The sequence below is a fragment of the Zootermopsis nevadensis genome, unplaced genomic scaffold (assembly GCF_977971745.1).
Source record: "Zootermopsis nevadensis isolate Lab colony 2312 unplaced genomic scaffold, Znev_1.0 Znev_ptg000030l, whole genome shotgun sequence".
In the NCBI taxonomy this organism is placed as follows: domain Eukaryota; kingdom Metazoa; phylum Arthropoda; class Insecta; order Blattodea; family Termopsidae; genus Zootermopsis; species Zootermopsis nevadensis.
In genome coordinates, this window is record NW_028259162.1 from 959,575 (window position 1) to 967,049 (window position 7,475).

Genomic DNA, 7,475 nt, shown 5'->3' on the forward strand with positions numbered 1-7,475 from the left:
ATCAAATACCTTCTTACGAACGCCTGCAATTGACAATTTTATTGGACGTGGAAGGAAGATGCCGTGGCCTGATTTAAGGTACTGCCCCGGCATTTTCCTTGAGTGACTGAGTAAAAACGCGAAAAGCTTAATCATAGTAGCCTGTTTCCAGACGGAGATTTTAAACCGGGACCTAAAGGATACAACCACTCAACTTCGATGACATGATAATATTAAAATTGTTCTAAGAGAAAGAATGTGTGAAGGATAGGGTCTGTGGTAGGCTTTTGTAAGAACAGCTGAGATACTGCAATCTTAAATGTCTGGGTAAAGAGACGACGTTCGCTTACGTTCTTATGTCTGTCTGTACTGCTGTTTGGCAGAGTGGGTGGCCCGCCCTGTCAGGGGCAGTTGTCTGCGTACGTGCCGGAAGCCCGGGTGTTGCAGACATGTTGCCCAAGATAACACAAACTGTTCTGTTACTTGTGTTCCGGCATTGTACAGGTTGCTGTGAGCCTCATCACGTCTGGCAAAAACCGGCCTGAACTCTGCGAATCTTTGTTTTACTCAGTCTTCTACTCGTATTCTCTCCTAGTCTGTGACTGATGGCTTCCGTCGAGACAACAAGAAACCAACTTTTTCCCACTGCTAGACGTAAAGGCCATTGTACGTTCTGGTCCATTTAAAATGAAACCCTAAGTACCGCGCGTTAACCATTTTACTAAGTCGGTGGCAATATTGAATTCTTGTAGCGGCCTAGCAACCAGGGTGACCTTGACTCGGGTGGGTGGGGGCAGTCTATTGCACGGGGGTAGACCCAATTTTATTTTTGGCATCGTAGAACGTAGTTTTTGCTGGTTTACGCTCAACAAACACAGTCGTACTTCGTCTCCTTCCAACAGTTTACGCTCGGCCGGTCTTCATATATCACGCTTCACAAGTTACAATCGCCACGTCTGGGTTTTGCAAGAACAGAGTGACGCCATACTCACTTTGAACATCAGGAGATACTCAGTGGCCTTTAAACAGTTCGCAAATCACTTTGTGAAGACGAAAGGCGAGTGGTTATGGCCGAATATTCTTCCGTGCCAGTTTAAGACAAGTTCTTGGTTAATTTACAATTGCGCAGTTGGTATCACTGCATTGGCTAACAGTGTCTTCTTTTTGGTCTAGCATTGTCAGGTTTTCTTAGCGTTTCTTCTGGGTTATGTCCTATAAATTGCCTTGATTATTTTAATGACGTTTTTCAACTGAGTAGATTTTATTGTCGCATAGGAAGGTGATTGTGAATAATAAATTTGGAAGGATGGGTTGTAATAACGGTTGGCATTTATTGCCCAAACAATGGGAGAATAATATTAAAGTGGATGTTAAAGAAATTTGTTATGATAACATTAAGACGTATAAATTGGTTCAGTGTAGTTCTTGCATGATCACGGTGAAGCTGTCTTGGATTCCATAGCAAGAGACGATGTTTTCATGTTCGGTAGTATCACCATGATAAACGTCCCACAGTCTTCCCGGTTAATACGCAGCCCCTCGGAGAGGTACGTCTGTTGATGGACTCGACCGCGCAGCTAAAATTTATCGGCCTCCATAAAATATTTACATTGTATGTGTCCCATAAAATGTGTAATTCTCAGGCCATGTGAGTTATTCATCCGTTATGAATTACTTTTACCAGAGGACAGTCTCAGTGGTAACACAATGGTAACTCTATTTACCATCTGATTTAATAATCAGTACGTCTACATTTTTCCCAAAGAATACGTTTACGTAATTCGAAGAATACACAGCGGTTATTTGCTTAAACAGCGTTAACCAGTTGATCTTTGTAATGGTGAAGTGTAGTGTTTTCTTCGCGGTACGGACTGAATTCTTAAATGTAATTTAGACGAACTATGATTCTCACTGTAAACAGCGATTATTTCCTTAAACAGCGTTAACCAGTTGATCTTTGTAATGGTGAAGTGTAGTGTTTTCTTCGCGGTACGGACTGAATTCTTAAATGTAATTTAGACGAACTATGATTCTCACTGTAAACAGCGATTATTTCCTTAAACAACGTTAACCAGTTGATCTTTGTAATGGTGAAGTGCGCTGTTTTCTTCGCGGTACGGGCCGAATTATTAAATGTTAATTAGACGAGCTGCGACTTCAAGGGGTTCAAATCTCTGCCGCATTTAAGACAAGTGACGTAATTTTATTTTGTGGAAATGCGAAGTAGTGATTATTTTGACGATTAGTTCTGAAGATAATTATTGCAGAAAGTTACATACGTTACTTCACTGCTAAGTCTTTTCAAAGACGTGCGCATAAAATATGTTTGTTGTTTTTACAAGAATTGATTTCGTACGCAGTCTCCTTGGTATATGAACTATAATTCTGAGATCTCGGTGGGAACAATCAAAACTTGTTTCTGACATGCAGAACTACTTTTCGTGGAAGATTAGCTTGATCGGGTAACCGGATTCGAAGGCCCTGCTAGCAGTTTGCATTGCCGTCAAATCTTTCCACATCACGAACGGAGAGACCTCTCCCTGAGAGAGAACTCGTTTCAAATTGAGAATTATGAAATTATATTTTATCCTCTTCGAAAAAACTTAAACCTTTGTGTGGCCCTGCTCGCACGTTTTGCTAGTTCTCCGGCCTCGGAGTTGTGAAACAGACGATGGGGTAAATTATTATGGACGGGAAATGTACCCATTGTTCGTTCTACCTGAACTCGGGCGTTGCGTCGTGTCCTTTGTTTGGAACACAAATACGAAACAGGTGGGAATGAGAGAAGTTTCAGAAACAGTTAAAATGTATTGTAACCCTCGCGTGTCAACGAATTCCGTGCAGACTCCAGCGCTAAGTCTGCGAACAGCCCCTGCTTCGACACTCGGCAACTCTGTATTTTGTATACCCGGGTTTTTGTGGTTGTCACAATAAACTGCGATTAATTATTTCTTTAATCAACATCAACCAGTTGATCTTTGTAATGGTGAAGAGTTGTGTTTTCTTCGCGGTACGGACTGAATTCTTAAATGTAATTTAGACCAACTATGATTCTCACTGTAAACAGCGATTATTTCCTTAAACAGCGTTAACCAGTTGATCTTCGTAATGGTGAAGAGTTGTGTTTTCTTCGCGGTACGGACTGAATTCTTTAAATAATATTTAGACGAGCTTCAGCGTTGTAGGTTTAAAAGAACGTGTTACATAGGCGTAGTGTTTGCTCCTAGCCACGTTTTATTTCCAAAACTACGTATTGGATCTTGATTAAATTTTATATTTTGAGATTTGTTTCAATTTTATTCGTTGACTTTTATTGTGTTTTATATCGGTCTGCTATAAGCGTAAACCTTAGTTTACATGTACTTCAAATGGGACTTTATCATATTTTTTGAACACGGAACTTATGTAACTCCGTTATGTCTTTATTTAAATCCTGAGGCGTAAATATCTACGTCACATATAAACAATTGCGACCTTTCTGATTTCTCATTATTGTCACTAGGTCATTTAAAAATCTGATTTTTATTTAAAAATATCTCTGTGGAATTAGTAAAAAAAAATAGAAATATTTATTATGAGATATTTTGGAGTAATACGAGCTTATTTATTAATTTTAAATATCGAAATGTATTCCATGAAACACGTTCTTAGTGACAGTCTGGATTTTGCGCGTTTAAAGTTGATTTCGTAAAGTTACTTCGCCCTGATCTACATTACAGGTAGACGCTTTGCGTACAATGTTATACACTTCGTCGTTTTAACATACGAGCAAACGGACGCCTATAAAATTTCCACGACGCAGATCGCTTTAACGGCATCATGCATACATAGTCTTGTCGACTAGTCTCGGGCACACAGAACTCAGTAATGACGTCATCCGTTTGTAACAACTCGACCGGAAAATCCCTTTCTCGCGTCGTAACGAAACTGTATCAATGAAAGACAAAAATAGATTAAAAAAAGAGTTTTTATACATTTTGCAGCCACGTCCTTTTCGTTATCAGGGTAATTCCATTATTACATCGGATAAAGTATATATTTTAGATATTATTAGGATTTATTTAGACAAGAGTTTAGGTGGGCTCCATTAAGAAACATTTATACCGGTAATCAAACCCTAATCATCCAGTACACAAAACCATTCATGTACGTCTCTAGTGTATTGAACGAGCTGTTATGAAAACACTTGAATTGACTTTTCTGCACACCTTTAGATTTCAAAATGAAATTGGGTCTCTTAGCTAAGGCTTATGTATGTTTCGTCTAACACTAGCTTACCAAGTTCCTATTAGCAAAACCTGGTGATTCAACATGATTAATACCAAACTCCGCCATTGAACACGATCCTGAGCCAGTTCTATCCACCTCCGAGCCTCACAACCTTCTCGCCTAAGATCAACCAAAAATATTCCTTCTCTTTCCCGTTCTAGTAAGTGGACACTTTACGAGAAATACTCTCGTGTTTGGAGTTTGTCTCCTCTCTCAGCGCTACACGTGCTGTTCGCCCACAATCCTCTGGTTTGAAACGCTCTGAAAATCGACGACGTCGTGATATTTGTAAATTTCATTGCCTTGTCAACAACAGGGCCTCGAGGACATTCATTTCAGGGCTGGTTCTGTGAACAACGCATTTGTATTTGCAGGACGTCAAGAGCAATGAGGGATGCAAAATCCCAAAGACCTTGTGAAGCTGAGTGTTGCCATAGAAACGAGGCAAAACAGACGACAGGCGTGCTTATTTTTATATTGGCTCAGACACGCCTGGCTGAATTCTTTAACGAAGTAAAATAAGCACCACTTTCATTGTGGTCTCCAAAAAACACGATGACGCACGTAAGAGGGCTCTGTCATCTCAGTCAAAGCGAAGTGCCCTTCGTCGAGGCTTCCAGATGCTAAATCTGCCTCAATTCTAACGCGTTCAGACTCCGTTAAATGATGCGAATGCCCTGGCCACTGTCAGGAAACTCCGTGTGTAGATTATTTTTATCTCAAAAATAGCTTAAGTTCAGTGTCGCCGAATTTCGCCTACAAGTGGTTAGCAGCAAATTTACGTTTCCGAAATATATCCGATTTTTTTTTTAAAAAAAAAATAATCATTTCGGTTTGAGTGTGTAATGCGCACAGAATTTTGGTGATGAAGTATTTTTTAAGGAAGCTCCCCGTTATGGGCTCCGGCATTAGTCCTAATGAACCTCCGGTTCTTTGTTGAGATACTGCTAATTCATTAATAATTAATTTCTTCTAAGCTTTTAGGTTTCCGGGGGGGGGGGGGGGGGGCGATCAGTATACAGAGTAAAAGTTTTTGTGTTTTAACGCTGACGTTTCAGAGACACTTGAACTTAGCACTGAGATAGGAAGTTTTTTCCGAAACCCTGGAAATGCTTCTAGTAGCATAGCTGGTTACAGTCCAGAGGAATGAATAACACAATCAGTTGATTGAGAGATGTTATTTAGTTAATCGGGAAGTCATTTACTCAGTTTGTGAGCAAGTTAATTAAGTATTTGATCACGTAATAAATGATCTAGTCTTCCAGTGATTTCTGTTAAATTCTTGCATGGCTCGCTGATTAGTTATGTAGTCACTTGGCCGGTTAATTGAGTGGTTAATCAACTGGATGTGTTCCGCGCTCCCACGTCCACGCTGTCACTTCCTCTCTGTGAGTTTCAAAATATTATTTCCAGACGCTCGTAATTTACGTTCTTCCCTCGAAGTAAGATACCCCAGTTCTCAGAAATTGCAAAGCTGTTGGTAAAATTATTGCTGATGTGTGTAGCTTGGTGTATATTGATCTGTTATGAACTGACCTTTGACATTTCGGTAACTTGTAGCACGATGCTCGACTGTTCTCCGTAACATTATTTATTCTGCGACTGCAAACAACTTGAATGGTTACAAAGAGAAGAGGTTTTTGCGTTGATCGAAACAAAATCAGAAAAAAAACCTCCGGGCACTAAAAAGAAAATTGTAAATTCGGACTGCGTCGTGTTTCCTTGGCGATGTATCACAGAATAGATTCTTCGAGGTTCACTCCTCCGTGACCAGGTTTAAGAACCGTACAAAAAACTGTTATATAATTAATTAATTATCTTTTTTGAACCGGTTATGACTACGTCCCACCTCAGAACTTCACCTATTACGTTCCTTTGTCGATAACTGTTGAGTCGAACAGCACACATTTTTGAGCTGTTTACAGTGAAATGATGTTCGTGCTAAGTTTTATTAAATTACGTCAAAGTTTCTAAACTTTATTAGACCGTAAGGGCACTTTGGTCGTAAAGACGCTATAAAGGCTGTCTTTCCATAAAAAAAATAATTAAAAATAAAAAAAAATTCGATGAGATTACATCAGAAATGGAGCGGAAACATTAATTGTTAATAAATTCGTCGTGGAAAGGGTTAAGAACCCCGTGGAGCGAATTTTCATTAATTCTGCTTGCGGAAGAGATTCTTCGACCGGTTGTTTTGTCAGCAACGTGACGCCACTTCGGATCGTCCTGTCAGCGCGGGTTCGTGACCCAGCGGGTAGACACCTTGTTTACACGGAAGTCTCGTCTTGCGTGGCTTTATTAGAAGACTGAGAACCGCGTTCCATTTATAGCTTTATTAAAGCGAACTGTCCAATGAGCAAGTCCTTGCCACTAATGGAACGCTGTGACCATCCGTCTGAAGACATTTCAGCAAAGCCCCTTTTATTGACTTCGTTTCCTTGAGGACTGGGAAGTAACCATCGACCGGGTAACTTGAATAGATCCTCAGAGTGTCCTGGGGAATTTATTTAATTTACTTTGCTTTCCTTTATCTGTGTAAGAAATAATATCATGTCCTTGTGCATCCAAATAAGTACATTACCTAAAATTGGCCACTACCACTTCCTTCGTCATTATCCCAACTCATCAATCAAATATACCCCAATTTATTACTCTGTACAATATACGCAGTTGATGAAACGTCATATAAACCAAGAAAGAGATGTGTCCTAATATAACAGTAGCTTCCTTTTATTAATTAAAGTTTAACTCCGCTAATACCAAAACCCGCCTTTCCACACGGTCCTCATCCGTTTCCATCCACGACGATGATGGAGGCAGTAAGAACCTCTTAAACGTCCGTCAGTGTCTGCACGCCACAGTGTACCAGAAGACAGACGTCTTCATTATACGTGAATAGGATCTGTGTTAAGAACTTTAGTTTTAAGCGTCTCGTGTCTGTCGTATTAAGACGTGGCCTTGGAAATCCGGAACACAAATTTCCCTCATTATCAAGTCGATCCTGCAACTTGAACGTCTCAAATATCCCGCTATATCTGTGCACTTATAATAAGCTACATTAAAATGATGATTTGGCTTCAGCAACCTAATTGAAACAAGCAGAATAAAGTGTCTTATTCCTCGCTGAACCAATCAGACACTTGCTACTACTTGCAATGAAGACTGTGTTAAGCTTTGGTAAATCGCTCTGTTTAATTTGACGAAGTCACACGCTTTAGGGCCAAGTG